The sequence below is a fragment of the Aotus nancymaae genome, unplaced genomic scaffold (genome assembly GCF_030222135.1).
Source record: "Aotus nancymaae isolate 86718 unplaced genomic scaffold, 86718_ANA_hifiasm-v0.15.2.pri h1tg000025l, whole genome shotgun sequence".
NCBI lineage: Eukaryota > Metazoa > Chordata > Mammalia > Primates > Aotidae > Aotus > Aotus nancymaae.
This window is the reverse complement of record NW_026988438.1, coordinates 36,821,474-36,844,449: the sequence shown is the minus strand read 5'-3', so window position 1 is coordinate 36,844,449 and position 22,976 is coordinate 36,821,474. Positions and strand designations below refer to the sequence as shown.

At 41.0% G+C, this 22,976-nt stretch overlaps 1 protein-coding gene and 1 non-coding gene across 2 annotated transcripts in view; one reads left to right on the top strand and one right to left on the bottom strand.

Annotated features, from left to right (window-relative positions):
* The window catches only part of IGF2BP3 (insulin like growth factor 2 mRNA binding protein 3), a 157,328-nt gene that overhangs the window by 73,242 nt on the left and 61,110 nt on the right, over positions 1-22,976 (bottom strand). The gene's annotated exons all lie outside the window — the stretch shown is intronic.
* On the top strand, positions 11,067-11,139 carry LOC135276590 (small nucleolar RNA SNORD65). The gene has a single exon (XR_010344148.1). It is a non-coding gene; the product is annotated as a small nucleolar RNA SNORD65 (small nucleolar RNA).

Here is a 22,976-nt window from a genome sequence, read left to right as displayed (position 1 = left end):
ATCTATGCTGCTAACATTACAAAAAGAGAAATCCAAGTGTGTACTTCCTGATAGAAGTCTGTACTACCATCTATGAAGTATTCTTGCTTAAAGAGAAAAAGGGGATGTGGGAAGGAAAGAGAGAGGGAAGGAGGGAGAAAGAAAGTGAATCTGAATACGACCACATCTATTGGGGTTCTCAGTCTTGGCAGCACAGTAGAATCACATGGGGAGCGTAAAATATTGATGCCTGGATCCTAACACTAGAAGTTCAAATTAGTATGAGACATAGCCTGGACATTAGAATTTTTACAATTTAAGGTTGAGATCACTGCTCTAAATCTAACCACCAACTTACAAGAGTCCAGAAACCTGAGGAAATTGTACTGTACTTCAAGGATGAAGTCAGCCAACCTAAACATGACAGAATAAAAGAGTTTCTTGAACAAATGGGGCAGGGGGCGGGGGGAAGAATGGCAACATCAAGTTTAGGGACTAAATCAACAAACTGCAAAATATAAACCTCATTTGGATTCCCCCCTCCGCCACCTGCCCATCTTTTTTTTTTTTTATTCTGGAAAGAGAGACAGGGTCTCACCACATTGCCCAAGGCTGGTCTCAAATGCCTGAGCTGAAGCAATCACCCCGCCTCAGCTTCCCCAAGTCCTGGAATTAACAGGCAGAAGCCACCACGCCCAGTCTATATGGATCCTAATACCATTTTTCAAATGTAAAGTAACTAAGATATTTGAACAGACTTCATGGTTTGTGAGAATGTTTTACATGTGATGATACTGATTTTTTAAAAACTCTATCTTTTAGAGATACATGCTAAAATAATTACTAATGAAATTACTTATCTAAGATTTGTTTCAAATTATCTGCTAGAGAGAGGTGGGACAAATATAGAGAAAATGAGATTGGCCTTAAGCTGATAACTGAAGTTAAGGGATAGGTACATGGGGAGATTTATTATACTGTTCTCCTTACATCTGTAAATGCTTAAAACTATTCATTTTATAAAGTTTTTAAAATGTGAAACATTGACCGGGCATGCTGGCTCATGCCTCTAATCCCAGCACTTTGGGAGGCCGAGGCAGATGGAGTCCCTGAGCCATTCTCCAATAAAGGGAACCAAACCTCCTTAGACAACAGCTATTTCAAGGACTGAAGCAGGAATTCTACAAGATAATCCTGATCTTGTGGCGCCATTAAGCACATATTCAAAAGGGAAAAACCAATCCCAACCAACCAACAAAAGACCACCACACACAGAAACACACGATGATGGAGTTACCAAAGGGACACAGGGGCTTCCAACAGCCAAAGCTGGAACATCAGAACAGAAAAACAGGGGAAATAGTATTAGACTACAGCCCAGAGTATAAAATAAATATCCACAAGCCAAATGACTGAATAAATAGGGAAGACTGAACAGCTCTCCATGGAGAGAAATTGCAAATAATTTATGTAGACAGTCCACCCTCAAGAAGATAGAGCAAAATTTTCCACTCCTTAAGTGTGGGCTGTGCACAGTATTGGCAGGGAGGGGTGGTAGAGCAACATATACTATTTCATCCAGGTGATCAAGGTTAACATCAGTGGGCCAGGTGTGGTGGTTCACGCCTATAATCCCAGCTGTTAGGGAGGCCAAGGCAGGTAGATCACTTGAGGTTAGGAGTTCAAGACCAGCCTGACCAATATGGTGAAATCCTGTCTCTACTAAAAATACAAAAATTAGACTAGCATGGTGGCGGGCACCTGTAATCCCAGTTACTGGGGAGGCTAAGGCAAGAGAATTGCTTAAACCTAGGAGGCGAAGGTTGCAGTGAGCCGAGATTGCGTCACTGCATTCTACCCTGGGCAGCAGAGCAAGACTCCATCTCAAAAAAAAAAAAAAAAAGGTTATCATCAGTGGTAAATCATGATGATTGCATGTATCCTTGATACAATGGGAACAACATTTTATCTGAAGTCTTCCTCCTCAAAAATCCATAAATCCAGTCTAATAATGGGGAAAACTTCACACAAGTTCCAACTGAGGATCATTCTACAAAATATCTCATCAATATTCCTGAAAATTGTTAAGATCATCAATAATAAGGAGTTTAAGAAATTGTCACAGCCAAGAGGAGCCTAAGGAAACATGACAATGAAATAGTGTCCTAGACAGGATCATGGAAGACAGAAAGGATATTAGGTAAGAACTAAGGAAATCTGAGTAACAGGATGGAATTTGGTTTACTATAAACCATGAAATAATGATTTGGTTCTTTAATTGTGACAAACATGCCATACTCAAGTATGATGTTAATCACAGAGGAGACAGTCTAGGGCATGTGGGAACTCTACACTATCTGTGCTACTTCCCTGTAAACCTATGGCTATTCTACAATTAAGTTTTTTTTTTCTTTTTTTTTTGAGATGGAGTTTCGCTAGTGTTACCCAGGCTGGAGTACAATGGCACGATCTCGGCTCACAACTTCTGCCTCCTGGGTTCAGGCAATTCTCCTGCCTCAGCCTCCTGAGTAGCTGGGATTACAGGCACGCGCCACCATGCCCAGCTAATTTTTTGTATTTTTAGTAGAGACGGGGTTTCACCATGTTGACCAGGATGGTCTTGATCTCTTGACCTCGTGATCCACCCGCCTCGGTCTCCCAAAGTGCGGGATTACAGGCGTGAGCCATCGTGCCCGCCAATTAAGTTTTTTAAAAAAAGGAACAAAGCACTGATACCTGCTACAATACACATGAATCTTGAAAGCATTAAAGCTAAGTGAAAGAAGCCACTTGGTATGTGAATATCTCAATGAAGCTATTATAAACACACGCACATACTCACACAATGAGATACTACATACCTATGGCAAGGATGCATAGCCATTTTAGAATGGCTAAAATTAAACCACCAAGTGTTGTCAACGACTGGACCTGCTGGTGAGAGTACAAAATGGCATAACTACTCTGGAGAAGTTTAGAATTTTTAAAAAACATTATATATATATATGTGATTCAGGTAACTACACAGGGGTGGAATAACTGGAAGAAATATCTCAGGAAAAAAATCCTTCTCCTTTATCGACTTAGATTCAGTAACTGAGGGCCTATGAATTCAAGTGACAATGCACAGATGAACAGTAGAAAAAAACAAAACTTTTTAATATGCATGTAGAAATGTACAAAAGCAGTACTCTAAACAGCAAAATAAGCAAGTTTACAAACCCAACTAACTGGGGAAAAAGGGTAAGGGAGAAAGGCTTCTATGGGAAAATAAATGGGTTTCAAGGGGAACAGAAGATAAATTTTGCGGTAATATTTGTTTACGCAGATGAGAGTGTTCTTCTCCATCTTTCTTTTTCAGGCCAAGAAAATTCCTTGAGAGAGGGGATTTTTAGCAGCCTCATTCCCAGAAGTTTCTGCCTTTAAATTATGGAATTTCTGATTAGGCTTCTTTCTGCATCTGTTAAATCTCAAATCTCCTTAGTTTAAAATAATCTTCATACCATCTCTGGGGGTTACAAGTGGATACTCACAAAAGCAAACATCCATATAGACCCTACACATAAATGTTCATTGCACCTTTATTTTTAGTAGTCAAAAACTGGAAACAACCCAAATGTTCATCAACAAGTAAACATGTAACTTGTGGTATATCCACGCAACAAATCACTACTCAGCTATGAAAGGAAATGAGCTGTTGACTCACACATCACAGGTAAATCTTAATGGTTTCACATGTGTATATGTATGTCAAAGCTTATCAAAATGTGCACTTTAAAGATGTGTTTATGTGAATCATACCTCAGTAAAGCTGTTTTTTAAAAAGACCTAATAATTCGAAGACTTAAGTTGTTATAAATCAGTACAAAAGTGAAAATTACTCCCAATGTTTAATGTGTGAAAAGGCTCAAGGTTTAAGTGAGAAAAACAAAAGCAGGAAATTACATGCAATATATTCAGTACTGTTGTTTTTTTTTTTTAATTACCAGACTACACAGATGGGAAAAAGAAATTGGATAAATCTTTAATCAACACATTGTAACTGTTTGCCCAAAAAGTGTGAAGACTATCAGACATATACAGTTAGAGAAAAGAAGCCATGAATAGAACTGACAGTCAAAAATAAATGATCAGGCTGAGTGTGGTAGCTCATGCTCATAATACCAGCACTTTGGGAGACCAAGTCAGGAGGATCCCTGGAGGCCAAGAGATCATGACTAGCCTGGGCAACACAGCAAAATCCCTTCTGTACCAAAAAAAAAAAAAAAAAAAACTAGCCGGGCATGGTGGTATGCATCTATAGTCCCAGCTACTTGAGAGACTAAGGCAAGAAGATCACTTGAGCCCGGGAGGTTGAGGCTGCAGTGAGTCATGATTAAGCGAGTATACTCCAGCCTGAAGACAGAGTGAGACCCCATCTCTAAAATACACACATACACACACTCTCTCTCTCTCTCTCTCTCTCTCTCTCCGTCTATTGGCCAAAAGAAAGGCAAATATGCCAAGTGAACTAATAATGCTAGTTTCTGCAGACAAAATTGGCTAAGATTTTGAATTATTTTAGCATGAAGTATGCTGGGAAGGATATGAAAAAACTATGTCTTGTCTATTAGTGGGGAAAAGTATAAAGAAGCATAGAATTTCTATAAAAGTTTTGTTAGTATCAAATGGCCCAAAAATTCACTCTGATCTGCTAATTCAATTTCTGTTTATACCTGCTTAGAAGTATGAAAGGTAATACACCAAGACATTTTTGAACTTTACTTTTCAAATTGTAGTCAATGAACCTGTATAATGGGAAAGAAGTACATTTAAGTCATTCTTTAACTGAGGCTTAAAAAATCAATTTGAAACCAAAGTACCAACTAAACAAGCATAGACCTGTCCCTTGACTGACCAGAACATGAAGAATACAGATGAAGCCACTGGGCTATTGGCAAGCAAAGAGTGCCGCTAGTTTGGGGTAAACCACCACAGCTCTGTTGGGGGTAGCTGTGGGAAGATTCAGGTAACAGGGCAACCCCACTCTAGGACCTACCACTCCTGCACATTAATGAAATCCCTCAAATGCCAGCTAGAATTAAATATAAAATCTATAACAGCACAAATATGTTTACTCCTTTTCCTCCCTCTTCATGGGCTATGTGTAGGCAGCACAGGAATGCCAAAGCCACAACTGTATAGCACACAACTTTAATTTTTGAAAAGGCAGCTAAAAACTTCACAGCTGTTTCTGTCACTTTAGATTTGTTGCTTTTTTTTTTTCTCGCTCTGTCACCCAGGCTGGAGTGCAGTGGTACAATCTTGGCTCACTGCAATGTCCACCTCCGGGGTTCAAGTGATTCTCTTGCCTCAGCCTCCTGAGTAGCTGAGATCACAGGTGTGTGCCACCATGCCCAGGTAATTTTTTGTATTTTTAGTAGAGATTGGAGTTTCACCATGTTAGCCAGGCTAGTTGAACTCCTAGCCTCAAGTGATCTGCCCGCTTCAACCTCCCAAAGTGCTGGGTGGGATTACAGGCATGAGCCACTATGCCCGGCACTTTTTTTTTTTTTTTTGAGACAGTCTCACTCTGTCACCCAGGCTGGAGTGCAGCAGCATGCTGTCAGCTCACTGCAACCTCCACATCCCGGGTTCAAGCTATTCTTGTGCCTCAGCCTCCTAAGTAGCTGGGATTACAGGCGTGTGCCACCACACCCGGCTAATTTTTATATTTTTAGTAGAGACGGGGTTCAGCCATGTTGGCCACGCTGGTCTCAAACCCTTTACCTCAAGTGATCCAACCACCTTGGCCTCCCAAAGTGCTGGGATTACAGGCATGAGCTTCTTTCTGTGCCCAGCCTTGTCATTGCCTTCTAAAATCTCAGTTGTATGGCTACTGACAAAGCTGCATTCCATCCCATGACACTCTTACTTTCCGGGGTGCAATGACAGCTTTAACAGCTGTAATGGGTTTTGTTTTTTTTTTAAGACACTCAGACTTTCTGATCTATTCCTGGAAGCCAGTGCTGATCAATTTTTAACTTCTTCAGAACTGAGCCATAAACAGAATATGTAACTAGGGCTTCTATTACAATGACTAAGGTACTACAGACCCTTACTTAGAATCAAGTATCACCAAAGAAAGGCAGAATAATCTGAGAAATGTTTCACCTAAAAGATTACAAAAGTCTTTTTAAAATGATAAAAAGCACTGACTATTGTCTGTAGACAGGCACAGTACACATCGTAGTTGAATAAATTGTAACACAGAAGGTAGAGCAGAAGGATCAAAATGAGCAAGAAACTGAGGCAAGAAGGAATGTTTCTGTTTTTACAAGTGAGTGTTCATGAACCACCACTTTTAGGCCTTACTCTTCAATGTATTTAGTTCAAGAAACTGCTAAACATCTAAAACAAAACTAAAAGTTGAACAATCCAGTAAGCCTCATTAACAGCTCTTCCAGGAGGATATTAATGACATAAAGGATAATGCACCCAGATTAAAATGCACAACACTGGTGTCACATGCCACACACCCTAACCAATACAGCGAAGCTACATAAATTATTTAAGGTAAGTAGTAAAGAAGAGACTGCTCTTCTCTACATTTGCAAATATTGCAAACTAACAGCCAATACTGCCCACAGCATGGCAGATGTGGCCAAAATGAGGGCAGAACCATCAGTCCCTTCCTCACTAACCCTGAAGAACCAAGACTTCCCCCAAGCTTAGCTAAGCCTCAAATGAGAAAGGCAACACGTTCTGTGAACATATCAGAGTGCTGGATAGCACAAAGGCTGAGCTCAAGAAAAGGCTGATTCAGTAGGTAGTGCTGTCACAAACAGAAAACCATTTGGAGAAAAAATATAAGGAGAGTTAACTAGCTCATCCCATATATATATATACCAGCAAAAATATACAGCTATTAATGATAGTTACCTCTGGATGGTAGGACTTTAAGTCCTTTTTTCTGCTCTCTGAAGTGAACACAGAAACTGTTTGTTTTGGAGACAGGGTCTTGCTGCTCTGTCACCCAGGCCACAGTACAGTGGCAAGTTCATAGCTCACTGCAGCCTCCATCTCTGGGGCTCAAGGGATCCTCCTACCTCAGCCTCCCGAGTAGCTGGGACTACAGATGTGGGCCACCACACCTGGCTAATTATTGTATTTTTTTAAGAGATGGGGGTTCATCATGTTGCCCAGGCTAGTCTTGAACTCCTGGGCTCAAGAAATCCTCCCACCTTGGCCTCCCAAAGTTCTGAGATTACAGGCATGAGCCACTGCGCCTAGCCAAAAAAATTTCTAATTTAAAAAAAAAAATTAAAGTGAACACCATAGAACTCCCAGTTGCTCTACAATGGCTACTGATCAATTTCTTAGGAGTCCCTAAAGGACATTTTGATATCTGACTTCCTTAGGGGACACTTGGCAAGTCTCATTAGCTTCCTTGGAATTAACCCACCTTAGCTTCTGTGATCAAAGAGAACTTGCTGTCATCCAACTCAAGATGTCTTCTGTCTGCAGGAGTGGCCTTCCAGAAGGACCCTTTCCATACAGAACGACAGCCTGTGCTATCGCCTCACCAATGATCACCCAGAATGGTCCTTCATGCTAGTACCAGGCAACATGGTTAAATCAGACACCTCGTTCACAAAAGCCTCCCTCCCACATATACCTTGTAACATGTAAATCAATAATAAGTTATTATTAATAACTAAAAGCTAGTTCAATTGCAATTGATAATCATCTCATGCCTAGGGAATACAGGCATATGATCTTCCATTCATTGAACAAATGTCAAGGACAGCTGGCCAGGCATGGTGGCTCACGCCTGTAATCCCAGCACTTTGGGAAGCCAAGGTGGGCGAATCACTTGAGGTCAGGCGTTTGAGACCAGCCTGGCCAACATGATGAAACCCCATCTTAAAAAAAAAAAAAGGACAGCTAAGATTCCACCCTGCAATAAGCACAATTTAGACCTATGAGTACTATGCTCAGTTCTGAAACCTACTGTAAGGGACTTGGAAACCGTGCCCCCTAAAGGGAAACAAGCTGTGAGGGATCAGTGGAGGGGATTCTGGGAGGGACAGATGAATGGTTTGGAGAGTTTCTCAGATAGACGATGGACCATTTGAATGTGCTCTCTTCACACATTGGGACAATTTTTATATTCCCAAAGGAACAAAACAAACATCGAAGTTGAAATGAATAGGCCCTTAGAAGATCATCTAAGCCCAAGGAGTCCAAGCATGTTCAATTTGCATGCCAGCTGCAAACAACTGGTTGTGATTATCCACAGCCTGTGTAAGAAGGATTCGTGGCCTAATCTAGGATCAGTGGGAAGAGTTTCTCCTTGAGAGTCCCCCCTGCTTCGAAAGGAAGGAGGCCCAACAAGTACCATGGACTCCCAGCAGTGACCTTCACCTAATGGATTAGATGCTTGAGGCCAGCCGAGTTATTAACGGGTACACAAATCCATACATGCTTTCAAGACTTTCTGACAAGGTGAATAAACAATAATTCCTATACATGTGTATACCCTAATCTTTCAGATGGGTGTCTGGGTTGTGTGATTTAAAAGAAAAAAAATTTGGCTGGGTGTGGTAGCTCACACCTGTAATCCCAGCACTTTCGGGGACCAAGATGGGCAGATCACCTGAGGTCAGGAGTTCAAGATGAGCCTGGTCAACATGGTGAAACCCCATCTCTACTAAAAAAATACAAAAATTAGCTGGGCGTGGTGGCATACGCCTGTAGTCCCAGCTAGTCAGGAGGCTGAGGCAGGGGAATCACTTGAACTCAGGAGGCAGAGGTTGCAGCGAGCCGAGATCACACCACTGCACTCTAGTCCAGCAAAAAAAGAAAAAAGAAAAAAAATTAGCGTTACAGGTTTCTAAAGGTGATCTAGTTCACACACCGAGGTCTTTCAGCTACAGACACACCTGCATGACTTAAAAAATCTACTTCGCAAAAGGATAAAGTTATTTATAATCAATAAGACTTTTAAAAATACCCACTTTGGGAGGCCAAGGTGAGCAGAATGCATGAGCCCAGGAGTTGGAGACCAGCTTTTACAACATGGTGAAACCATGTCTCTACAAAAAATACAAAATTTAGCCAGGTGTGCTGGAGCGTGCTGTGCCGGTAGTCCCAGCTACTCAAGAAGCTGAGGTAGCAGGATTGCTTGGGCCTGGAAGGTTGATACTGCAGTGAGCTGTAATTGTGCCACTGCACTTTAGCCTAGGTGACAGAGGGAGACCCTGTCTCTGCTGCCCCTACCCTCCCAAATAACAAACAACAACAACAACAAACTATGAGAGAAAAATAAAGCCAGAGAAAATAAGAGTTAAAATAAATTGATATACAGTTACTGGTGAAGTTAAATATTCTAAAAACATACAGCAGAGGTGACCCTTAAACTCAGTAGCAGACAATACCAAGGCGAACGCAGTCAGTTGGTGAGAAATTATGCAGGCTCCATCATGCGCTACAAAGCTGTCTCTAGTAGCCAAGGGGAGCATATAAGCAAAGGTCCTCTCTTTAAACATTAATTAAACAGCACGTTAGAATAAAATTCCTACCATACAGAAACAACGCTGTGACCAAAGAAAAGTTTGTTCATGTTTAGTTGAGCAAGAAAGAAATTAACATGATGAAGTCATGTCCTTTATGGGAAAGATATCACGTAGATTATCTGGAGTCAGAAAGATTTGTTCAGCTGGCCAACTTCAAGTAGTTTTAAACAATACTGGAATACTGGAAGTGCACAGAACATGCTCAGAATTGATGGGCATCAAATTTGCTGAGAAAGGAGAACATGGAGTAATGATGGGTGTAAGCTCAGAGGAGCTTAGCATTAATCCACCTTAATGAGGAGGCTGGCATCTCGGGGCACAGCCTGCTCAATTTCACAGCCATAAGGAGCATCCCTCACTGATGCTTCTGACTTCTGTGTGACTCATTTTTTCAGCACTAAACATCTGGGGTTTTCCTTAAAAAAAATTTTTTTTAATAAGAAATTGAACTTTCCCCAATCAACTACTACTAGAAAGCCTAACCAAAACAACCTGACCTACTTAAATAAGTAACCAAATCAAGATAAAACACCCGCAATATACTTTTGAAAACATCTGATCCCTGCTAGTGAAGGGACAACACAGACGGCACCAAGATTTCCATTTGCCGCCACCAAAAAATAAGAAATAACACAAAGAAACAAAAAATGAAAACATTTTTTAAGAACTTCAGTGATTTCTGCATCAATAAAGCTAATGACCTGGGGCCAGGTACAGTGGTTGATGTCTGTAACCCCAGCACTTTGAGAGGCTGAGGCAAGATAGCTTGAGCCCAGGAATTTGAGAACAGCCGGGGCCTGGGCAACATGGTGAAACCCCGTCTCTACTAAAAATACAACAATTAGCTGGGCATGGTGGCAGGCGCCTGTAATCCCAGCTACTAGGGAGGCTGAGGCAGGAGAATTACTTGAACCCAGAAGGTGGAGGTTGCAGTGAGCTAAGACCACACCACTGCATTCCAGCCTGAGTGACAGAGCCAGGCTCTGTCTCAAAAAAAGAAAAAAAAAAAAAAAAAAAAAACAGAAAGAAAAAAACAACAAAAATACAAACCTCAATGACCTGGAACAACAAATTTTTATCTTATTCTCTCGTACTTATCCCCCCACCCTGCCCCTACACAAAAAAATCCAGTGAGTTATTTTTTTTAAAAACCCAATAATCTATTACAGAGTTGAAAAATTCCCAACCGATGTACATTCAGACCAGCGAGTCCACACCAGCCATTGTTCTGGGTCTTTGATGATAATAGAAGAGGACACAGCCCTTCCCACCTTAGCTCTGTTTGGGGAAATAGACACAAGTAGGAAGACAATTAAAATATAAAGTGATGGCTTGGGGGTGGGGGACAAGGAGGGGTGCACACCTATAGCCCCAGCACTTTGGGAGGCAAAGGAGGGAGGATCACTTTAGCTCAGGAGTTTGATGCAGCAGTGAGCTATGATCTCACCACTGTACTGGGCAAGAGGAGACCCTGACTTCCAAAATATGTACTTATACACACACACACACACACACACACACCCCTAAGTCAAATAATGAAATCGCCCAAAATAGCTGGAATTACCAGCAGATTGTGTAGCAATAAACCTACAGTTTTCTGAAGGAAAAAAAAAAAATACATGAGCGAATGCAAGCCTACATGCCAAGTGCTACCACAGTGTTAAGTATGGGAAAAATACAGGAGAGATGTTTAGTCCAGGTGTGGCAGGCATGACATCCAAATTCAGGGCTAATTGGTGGGAATCAAGAAAGATGGAAAGGATCCAGAACAAAATCGACTGTTGGGAAAAAAGGAAAAAAAAAAAGCAGCAGCAAATGGATTCTTGGCAAAGAAAACGTATGCAAAAAGCCCTGAAGCTAAGAGAGGGGTGGGGTTAGGACGTAAAGTACTTCACAGTACTGGAGCACACAACATGAGAATTTCAGCCAAAGGATAAATGCCTCCAATAAAAGTTATTTCACAGTGCAGCAGGGCGAGGGCACTAGTCTTATTTGCTGGTTCTCACCTTGACCCTAAAGGACTTTTTTTTTGTTAATCCCATTTTCACAGATGGGAAAGGGACTCTGTATGGTAGTCACCTTTATCCAAAGTCTCACAGCCAGTAAGAAGCTGGTCTCAAAGTTCCCACCCAGTCTTTCCATTCAACCATTCTGGGACTTGCCTGAGGTTCAGACCCAGAACCCCCATACCTCTGCCTTATATTTTAATGAAAAGTATGTCTCTAGGTTTACATGGAGAATAACCAAGACCTCAGAAACATTTAGTGAAAATCAGAGCTAGGACGAATCTGTTTTTCGTGAGCCCAGAAAAGCGGACTTGGGCAAGAGATCAATGATGTCTTGTGCAGCAGATTCCCCTCCAGTACAGAGTAAGCACTCTGATAAATTGAAAAACGCTTCTAAGAAGAGACAGAATCAAGGAAAGGGAAGGAGCTCAGCTCCACAGCTCAGGGAGGGGTGACAGAGAGCACCGTGTTGTCAACTGCCAGGGTCTAGCCTGAGATGAGGAGCCATGAACCAGGAGCTATGAACTAGCACAGTCTCGGCTCTGATGCTGAACTGCAGCCGTCTCCTCTCAGGTCTCAAAGGCACCAGCTACTAACTGGCCTTACACCAACACATGCCTCCTTCTATCTTGTTACCTCATCGTAAGAATGCTGCATCCTCTATGTGAAATGACAAAATATATTCTGCACAGAAATCCCTCTAGGTACTGAAGAACTTTATCTTAATGTATTTTCCCACTGAGCAGAGTCCCACTCTCAAGGTTGTGGTCCTACTACCATTTATTTGACACCTGAGTGCTGACTACACTGACTGTAAATTGAATAATGGTCCCAAATACATCTACCTCCTAATGCTTAAAACCTACGAATGTTACCTTATATGGTAACATTCATATGTTACCATATAACATATGACTTCAAAGGTGTATATTAAGTATCTTGAGGTGGAGAGATTGGATGGGATTACCTGGGTGAGCCTGATGTAATCATGAAGTCTTAGAAGAGGGAAAGTCAGAGAGAAGGCAACGTGAGGACAGAAGCGAGGCTGAAGTGGCACACTTTGAAAGAGGAAACCACGAAAGCCAAGGACTACAGCCAGCCGGCCACCAGAACCTGGGAAAGGCAAGCAAATGAATTCTCCCCTAAGACTTCCAGAAGGAGCCAGTCCTCATGATAACCTTGACTTTAACCCACGGAGACTGATTTCAGACTCCTGGCCTCTAGAACAAAAATTTCTGTGGCTTTAAACCACCAAGTTTGTGGTTAATTTGTTACAGCAGCATAGGAAACTAACATACCTATTCTTATTTTATGTTAGCATATGAATTTTCTATACCACCAGGCATCCTCGAATTGTTCTAAAATAATCTACCTCTCCCCCACCCAAAGAAAGTGAAGCAATATTGATGGGTAAAACAAAAGCAGAATGTTGACTATCGTTAAGGTCGGGGAGATGGAGGTTCAGGATACTATTTTCTCAATGTGTGTACATTTGAAAACTCCCAAAATACAGGGCTTAAAAAGTCACTTTAAAATTCCTACACCATCTCCCACTGAGCCATATGAGCCAGTTTTTTTTCCCCCAAACATTAGAACAAGTTATATCTTTAGTTCAACACCACAGCGGGTCCTTGGCTAATGGATAAGGGACATGTGGTATAAAAAGTTTGCATCTTTAAACATGTTCTCAGTACATCTAAGAGGTACACAGGAGCTGAGCAACTAAAGAAATGTTTGTGTTTCCCATATCCTATTTCTCCAGTATAGTAAATTATGCAGTAAAACAACGTGTAAAAATTCTCCAAAGTATTATATTGCTTTTTGCTAATCACATATAGGCAAATCCATCTAAAATGATCTGATTTCTAATGCAACTCAACTCTGTGAAGTCTGAAACAAAATATTAGGTTGGTACACAGGTAACTGCGGTTTTTGCCATTAAAAGTACTATCTCTGAGCTCTATAATAACCAGGTGGTTTTAGACTTGGAGAGCCACAGCTAACCTTGTCCTGCTCCTCCAGGTAACATTTTGAGGACACTAGTGTCTGAGGTTCTTCATAGCCTAAGTACTGTCTCTGCCATACCAACATTACAACCAAAAGGGGCCATTGCGACTGAGGCTGATCCAGCCGCAGAAAGCAAGGCACGTGATAAAATAACATCCTTCAATCTGGCTGTACTTGTTAAACCCACTGAAAATTAAGAAATACCTAGATGCCCAAGAATTTCCATTTCACACGAGGACAACTTCAAAAGCCACCTCATGACCATGTGCATGGACCCGACCATAAATACCTAAACAAGCACACACCAAAGCCACCCATAGGCATTGCAGTGTAATGACTATGTGTGAGATGAGTCAGCTGGAAGTGCAGAGGTATTTAAGATGCTGTTAAAACTTTTTTTTTTTTTTTTTTTTTTTTTGAGACGAAGTCTCACTCTATCGCCAAGGCTGGAGTGCAGTGGCACAATGTTGGCTCACTGCAGTCTCCGCCTCTTGGGTTCAAGTAATTCACATGCCTCAGCCTCCAGAGTAGGTGGGATTACAGAAAGGCATGTGCCAACACAGATTTACTGAACTCCAAGTTTCTCTTCAAAGAATCAGCATGTCAGTATGTTCAGCTCTCTTATTCTTTAATTCTCCATTTTAAACTTTTAACTTCCCTGTAGTTTCAGTAAACAACATTTTCCACCAGTTCCATTCAGTTCACATCTGTTCCCCAGGTCCCCTGCTCAGATCTGACTCATCCCAGTCACCTGCTCTGGTCACCTGCTCTGACCTGTCCTGTAACTGTCCATCCTGCCAAACTACCTACCCTGCAATCCGGCTCATACCCCTGCTCTCTTTTAAATAGCCAGTTGGAATTGGCTTAGACTGTGCGGTCTAACCATAGCCAATAGAGCAATGACACAGCAGTAGAGTCTACCTGCGTCAGGAATAAGAAATCCTTCCCCTCCCTTGTCCAGGTGTATGCTCACCATTGCTCCATCTGTGAGACGCACCCTTCTACAGAAGTAAATTGCTGCCGGGCACAGTGTCTCATGCCTATAATACCAACACTTTGGGAGGCTGGGGTGGGTAGATGACCTGAGGTCAGGAGTTCGAGACCAGCCTGATCAACATGAAGAAACCTCATCTCTACTAAAAATACACAATTAGCCAGGTGTAGTGGTGCATGTCTGTAATCCCAGCTACTCGGGAGGCTGACACAAACCTGGGAGGCAAAGGTTGCAATGAGGAGAGATCACGCCATTGCACTCCAGCCTGAGCAACAAGAGCAAAACTCTGTCAAAAAAAAAAAAAAAAATAGTAGTAACAAACTGGCTTGCTGAGGAAACTTCTATTTGAGTGCTACTTCTTTTGCGGCACCAAAAATTTACATTTAACAACACCCGGTTAATTTCTGTCTTTTCAATAGATGGGGATTTCACCATGTTACCCAGGCTAGTCTCAAACTCCTGACCTCAAGTGACCTGCCCACCTCAGCCTCCCAAAGTGCCGGGATTACAGGCGTGAGCCACCACACCCAGCCCAAAACCTTGATTTTTAAACCATGATTGAAGAAATGGTCTCCATTTAAAAACTAACTTTTCTGCTGATACAGAATAACCAAAAGTAAAGACACCAATCATATTTAAGATTCGGTCACTGTGGCCGAACAGCAGGACCCCTTCCCAGCAGTACTTGCCTTTACACAAAACCACCAGAGAAACAGTTGCAGGCCCCCTGTGAGGGAGTTCACTATCAGCATCACCAGTATGAACTGCCAGGAGTCTGATAATCCAGGACCCTTCCTGCTTTGTTTCAGGAATTGTCTTTCATCATTCAAACCCACAGTATGAAAACTACAGCAGGAGCTGGGCACGGTGGCTCATGCCTGTAATCCCAGCACTTTAGGAGGCCGAGGCAGGTGGATCACAAGGTCAAGAGATTGAGACCATCATGGCCAACATGGTGAAACCCTGTCTATACTAAAAATACAATAATCAGCTGGGCATGGTGGCGCATGACTGTAGTCCCAGCTACTCGGGAGGCAGACGCAGGAAAATCACTTGAACCTGGGAGGTGGAAGCTGCAGTGAGCCAAGATCACACCACTGCACTCCAGCCTGGGTGACAGAGTGAGACTCTGTCTCAAGAAAAAAAAAAAGAAAAGAAACACAAAACTACAGTAGGAAGTCTTCCAAAATTAAGGTTTGAAAAGTCACTGCTAGGCCGGGTGTGGTGGCTCACGCCTGCAATCCCAGCACTTTGGGAGGCCTAGGTGGGTTGATCACCCAAGGTCAAGAGTACAAGACCAGCCTGGCCATCATGGTGAAACCCTGTCTCTATTAAAATACAAAAATTACCTGGGCATGGTGGCAAGCATCTGTAATCCCAGCTACTCAAGAGGCTGAGACAGGAGAATTGCTTGAATCCAGGAGGTGAAGGTTGCAGTGAGCTGAGATCGTACCACTGCACTCCAGCCTAGTTGATAAAACAAGACTCATCTCAAAAAAAAAAAAAAAAAAAGTCACTGTAGTGGCATGAAGCAAAATGCAGTATAGGCTGGGCACGGTGCCTTAAGCCTGTAAAGCCTGTAATCCAAGCAATTTGGATGAGATCGGGCGCGTTCAGGGTGGTATGGCCGTAGACAATCCAACCAATTTGGTTGGCCGAGATGGGTGGATCTCCTGAAGTCCTGAGGTCAGAAATTCAAGACCAGCCTGGCCAACATGGCAAAATCCCATCTCTATTAAAAATACGAAAATTAGCCAAGCATGGTGGCATGTACCTAAAGTCCCAGCTACTCAAGAGGCTGAGGCAGGAGAATCGCTTGAACCCAGGAGACTGCAGCATGCTGAGATTGCGCCACTGCACTCCAGCCTGGGCAACAGAACAAGACTCTGTCTCAGAAACAAAGAAGAATGTAGTCCAAGTTCAGAATCACCTGCTTGATACACAGCTCAGAGATATTTTTACGCTTTTAGGGTTGAATTGCATTAGAAATCAAATCATCTTAGATGAGTTTACCTGTATGTCATCAGCAAAAGTAATACATACTTTGGAGAACTTTTGTACATTGTTTTGCTTTGTGACTTCCTATCCATAAGTATATAAAGCTAAGAAGAATAAAAAACAACTTGAGGGAGGCTGAGGTGGGCAGATCACCTGAGGTCAGGAGTTTGAGACCAGCCTGGCCATCATGGCGAAACACAGTCTCTACTAAAAATACAAAAAATTAGCTGGGTGTGGTGACAAGTGCCTGTAATCCCAGTTACTCAGGAGGCTGAGGCAGGAGAATTGCTTAAACCCAGGAGGCAGAGGTTGCAGTGAGTGGAGATCAAGCCACTGTACTATACGGCCTGGGCGACAAGAATAAAACTCCATCTCAAAAAAAAAAAAAAAAAAAAACAACTTGAGTTATGTCTGTTAAACTAAAGTGCAAATTTCTATCACGGATAAAGAGAGAGAGCTGATGGTAAAGGCAGTTAAGTTCATTTCTATCATGAAAAGATAATTTTTACAGAAAGGAGTATTTATGCAAAACAAAGGAGGTGATGGGAGTAAAACATTTGAGCATTTGGCCAGGAAAAGGGGAACTTAAACCTCCCATGGCAAAGTATTTTAGAAACACACCATCATTTTGGGTGCCTGTGAGGAGAGAAAGCAGAGTGAAGTGAATGAACCTAGAGACCATATGATGACAAGACAAACTTAGAAGTGGAGATTAAGCAGTTACAAATTTTTATAGCAGATTGACAAGAATTTTATGTCTGGTGAATCTAATAATAAAAATCAGCTTTTGGCTGACTTTAAAATTCCACTGTAATAATTTATTTTCATTGTATTTTACAAAAAAGTCAGTGATCAATTAGAAATTTAAAAATAACTGGTCCTGCCAGGCGCGGTGGCTCACGCCTGTAATCCTAGCACTTTGGGAGGCCGAGGTGGGTGGATCACCTGAGGTCAGGAGTTCAAGACCAGCCTGGCCATCATGGTGAAACCCCATCTGTAAAAAATAAATAAATATATAACTGGTCCTTCAACACAGCTGAGGAAGGAATGATTTAGAACAGTAATTCTCAATGAAGAAAACTTCACCCCTTAAGGGAATGGTTTCAGAAATCTGTAGATCTTTTGGGGTTAGGAAAGGGGTTCTTCACTAATATTTGATGTGTGACCAGGTACGTCGCACATCCTGAAATGTGCAGTACAGCTTCACACAATAAACAGAAGTAGTCTCATGTCCTGCACGGCCTTTAAAGGTGCTCGATATTCAGATGCAGGGGAAACCCATTTATCTGGCCCTATAACCTCATAAAGTATTCACTGCTCAGCTTTCATATATACTTTATCTTCCAAAACTGTTATCATGTAAATCAAGATACTATTATATTTTTGCCCTGCTTTTCACTATAGAAAACCACCAAACTGAGAGCACACAAGTTTGCATCACCTGTATATTATTCCTGTCTCAACACCGGTATTGATCCACTGAGGATTATTCTACACATGGCACAAGCACTTGGCTATTTCATTACGTCTGAACTCTGATCATGCCCAAGTATTTATGTAGTGAATTTTTTTTTGTATCAATGATTTCTCTTTTATGTCTCCTTTCCAGTATTACTAGGGCATTATATTGATTTTTAAATTACATCTATAAGTGGGTTATATTTTCTGTGAATTTCACTTAAGGATTGTAATTGGGACATTACGTAGGAGGAAATTATAGATCTCAATAAAAACATTGATAAAAGTGGTGCTAACAGTCATAAATGCATAAGCGAACTTGCAGGAGATATTAGAAGTCATCCTTATTTCCATGTTTGAGATGACAGAACTATATACAGTTTACAAACAGTAGCAGCTAAGAAAGGAGGCTCTGCCTAGTTTAAATCCCATTCAGCCAATGTTAGCTGCGACCTTGGCAAGTTTTTCCATTTCTCAATTACATTTTTGTTGTTTTTTAAAATCAGATTGGTGCTAGCCCCTTCCTATATCTAGGGTTGGCTCTAAGAATAAAACAAGAATGAGACTCCATCTAGAGAGGTATTTAGGCAGGCATGGTGGCTCCCAACTGTAATCCCAACACTTTGGGAGGTCAAGGCAGGAGGATCACTTCAGTCCATGAGTGTGAGACTAGCCTGGGCAATGTAGCAAGACCCTTGTCTGTACCAAAAAAAATTTTTTTTAAATTAATGGGGCATGGTGGCGTGTGCCTATAGTCTTAGCTACTATGGAGGCTGAGGCAGGAGGACCGCTTGAGCCCAGGAGGAGTTTGAGGCTACAATGAGTCATGATAGTGCCACCTCCCTCCAGCCTGGGTGACAAAGTGATACCCTGTCTCAAAAAAATCTAATGAGGGAAAAAAAAGAGGTTCACATATTTCCCTGACCATAATCAGCACAAACCACCTGTATGACATTAAGTTAATCTAAAACCCAATGGCAGAGTATTAAAGAGAAGGAAATGAGCTAAGAATATGATAGTAGGCATAATGAGTGAGAGACAAATCAAATACAAGTCTTCTTTTAAACAGAAATCTGAACTATCACAGTCATTACCATCAGCCAGCCAGAGTACGCAAATTAAATAATTTCAATCTTTGTATATACACCTGGACACGTGATAGTCTACGGGTAGTGAACACAAAAACAAAACACTAGACCAAGAAAAAAATATCCAGCAAGATGAACACAGAAATCTCTATGTGGATTGATGGTCAAGGTCTGAAAAGCATCATACACCCTCAATTCAACCAACACTTAACTTACTGAGCACCCCCTTTGTCTCCCAGATTGGAATAAAAAACTAAAAAAAGGTCTCTGTGAATATATACAATCCTAGACATCTAGGGAAGACCACAGTGAAGTACGGCCTTTGTCGTCCCCACATGGAAAGTAATATTGAATAGTAATTACTGAATAGTAGTACTGTGTTTTGAATAAGACAAAGTAGGCCATTCAGGAAAGCAAAAACACAAAGGGGGAAAATGCCCTTAGTACTGACGCAATCCTTGCTTTTCTGGTTGTGGATAATAAAATTAGAAACAGCATTAATAGTGCCCTGTAATTTCCAACTCATTTATTGTTCTAAATCCCTACGAGGAGACTTTGCCCCCGCCCAGTCTTAACCTTGTATATTTTGTTCATTAAAACTAGAGGTAGAAAGATAGGAAAAGAGCAACAAGTAAAGGTTTTTATAGACTTAAATTTAAAATGACGGGCACTGCATACACATCTCTAGTGCTGAATCACATGGAAAAACTGAATACGCCTTTCTTTTAAGGTAGTAAAGTCCTATTCGGTCTTAATTCAACCAAAGGTTATCTACGAGTAAAAAATAAATTTTAAAGCAAATTACTTATGAGTAGTTATTCTGTTCTTGAGAAATAAAATATCCAAACTCACCTCTTTTGAAATTTAGAAGGCACCAGAAAACAATATTCAAAGAAACAACTTTAGTTCCAGGTTGTAGATCCAGACAAATTTCAATAGGCACATTCCACCTTGCTTCTCCCACTGAAAGCAGTTACAAAATCTGGACAATGTATTAAACAGCTATTTGAAGACTGAAAGTAAAGACAGCGGACAGACTGGGAACTCTGCAGTACTACAGAAGCTGAAGTGATTTATTTGCTTCTTTTTTCCCCTTTGCCATACCCTAGCCTAGATTCAGCAGCAAAAAACTTGGAAGTTGTTAGTGGACGCAGACAAATCTTAGGAGAAGCCTTGTAGTTTTGGCTGGAGAAGCAAGAAAGGGGAACCTAAAACAAGGGTCCCCAATCTCCCAGGTCCAAGACCAGTAAAGGTCAGTGGCCTATTAGGAACCGGATCACACAGCAGGAGGTGAAAGGAGGTTGGGCGGGCATTACTGCCTGAGCCCCGCCTCCCATCAGATCAGCAGCAGTGTCATTAGATTTTCATAGGAGTGCGTACCCTATTGTGAACTGCACACGTGGGTGATGTAGGTTGCCTGCTCCTTATGAGATTCTAACCAACGCCTGATGAGCTGAGGTGGAAGTTTCTATTCCAAAACCACCCTCCTTCACTGACCATGGAAAAACTGTCTCTACAAAACCAGTCCCTGGTGCCAAAAAGGTTGGGGACTAGTGACCTAAAACACTGATGGAGGCAAGAAGCTACAGTTCCAAGGGGATGGGTTGAAACTGTTTGCTTTTTTCTCTTCTGTTCGCCTCTCGTTAGCCCTGGACATGTGTACAGTTACAGGAAGTGCACAACCATGCAAGGTATCTAAGGCCCTAGCTTTTCTGATTGGAGAATCAAAAAGGGAAGCCTTAGGGAAACAAAGTACTAATCAAATCATGGAGACAGAAGAGCTCATTTAGCTTCAACATCATCAAGTTATTAGAAATCAAAAAAATGGATAAACCTCTGTAAGACTGATGAAGATTTTAAGACAGAGAGAGAGAACACAAAAATTACTAGTATCAGAATTTAAAAAGTGGAGATGTCACTAGAGACCCACAGACATTAAAGGACGATAAGGGAATCCTACAAAACCTTATGCAACTTGTCCACAATGATGTAAAGTTATTTTTAAAAAAGAAAAAAAGAAATAAAAACAACTTGGATGAAATGAACCACTTCTTTGAATACTACAAACTACTCAAGATGAAATAGATAATATGAATACTATAACTACTGAAGATACTTAATGTGAGCATTAAAAAAACAAAAAAACTTCTAAAGTGAATAAGAAAAAAATAAAAATAAAAAAAAATAAAGAAAAAAGCAAAAAAAAAAAACTTCTGAGAGAAATTGTTCAAGTGGTTTCACAGGTGAATTCTATCAAACACTTAAAGAAATAACACCAATTCAGCACAATCACTTCTAGAAAACATAAGCATGTTTTCCCAAACACATTTTAAGGCTGTGTTACCCTTGTAACAAAATCCATGGCAATACAAAAAAAATAAAACTACAGACCAATATCCGTCATGAGCGGAGACATAATAAGTCCTCAACAGAAGTATTATCGTATTAAGCCAAGCAGTATCTTAAAAGAGTAAAATACCACAATAAAGTAGAATTTATTATAGGAATGCAGGGTTGGTTCAGTATTTGCATGGAAAAAGTCAATTTAATTCATCATTTACAGCTAAAAACTAGATGATAATATCAATTTATGCAGAAAAAGCATATGAAACAATCCAACATTCAGTCATATAGACTGTCAACAAACTAGAAACAGAAGGCAATGTCTTCAACCTGATAAGAGTATGTACAAAAAACCCACAGCTAACATTTTAGGTAATGATGAAAGACAATGTTTTCTCACAAAAATTGAGGAAGGGTAAGGATATCGACTCTCATTGGAGGTCACAGGCAGTACATTACAGCGATAAAAGAAATGGCATACAGACTGTAAAGGAAGAAATAAAACAATGCACATTTGCAATACATAACTGTCTAAGTAGAAAATTCCAAGCAATCTATTTAAAAAGAAAAAAAAAAAACCTTTCAGAACTAGTAAGTTTAGCAATGTCAAAGAATATAAGGTCAACAAACAAAAATTAAATATATTTCTACATACTAAAAACATGGAAGTCAAAATTTAAAAAATAATATTTACTGGCTGGGCGATGTGGCTCATGCCTATAATCCCAGCACTTTGGGAGGCTGAGGCGGGCGGATCACCTGAGGTCAGGAGTTCAAGACCAGCCTGACCAACATGGAGAAACCCCATCTGTACTAAAAATAAAACATTAGCCAGGAGTGGTGGCACATGCCTGTAATCCCAGCTACTCGGGAGGCTGAGGCAGGAGAGTTGATTGAATCCCGAAGGCAGAGGTTGCAGTGAGCCGACATCAAGCCATTGCACTCCAACCTGGGCAACAAGAGCAAAACTCTGTCTCAAAAAAAAAAAAAAAAAAATACTATTTAGAAAAAACAAAACAAAACAGAAAATAACAAGTGTTGGAGTGGACATGGAGAAATGAGAACACACTTGGGCACTGTTTGTAGAAATGTAAAACAGTACAGCTGCTAGGGAAAACAGTAAGGCAATTCCTCAAATAATTAAAAACATAATTGCTGTAACATCTTTTTCACTGGTTTATTCAAAGAGAGGAAAAGAATTGCTGTAACATCCAGCAACGCCACTTCTAGGTACAAACCCAAAAGAATTTAAAGCAGAATCTCAAAGAGATATTTGTTTACCTACATTCACAGTAGCATTGATCACAATTGCCAAAAGATAGAAGCAACTCCTATGTCCACGGACAGAAGGATAAATAAAATGTAGGATATGCATACGAAGGAATACTGCTTAGCTCTCAAAAGAAAATTCTGACACATGATACAGCAGCAGTCCCCCAAGTTCTTCCCACCAGGGTCTGCTTTCATCGAAGACAATTTTTCCATGGACACAGAGTAGGACTGGGGGGATGTTTTCAGAATCAAACTGTTCCACCTCAGATCATCA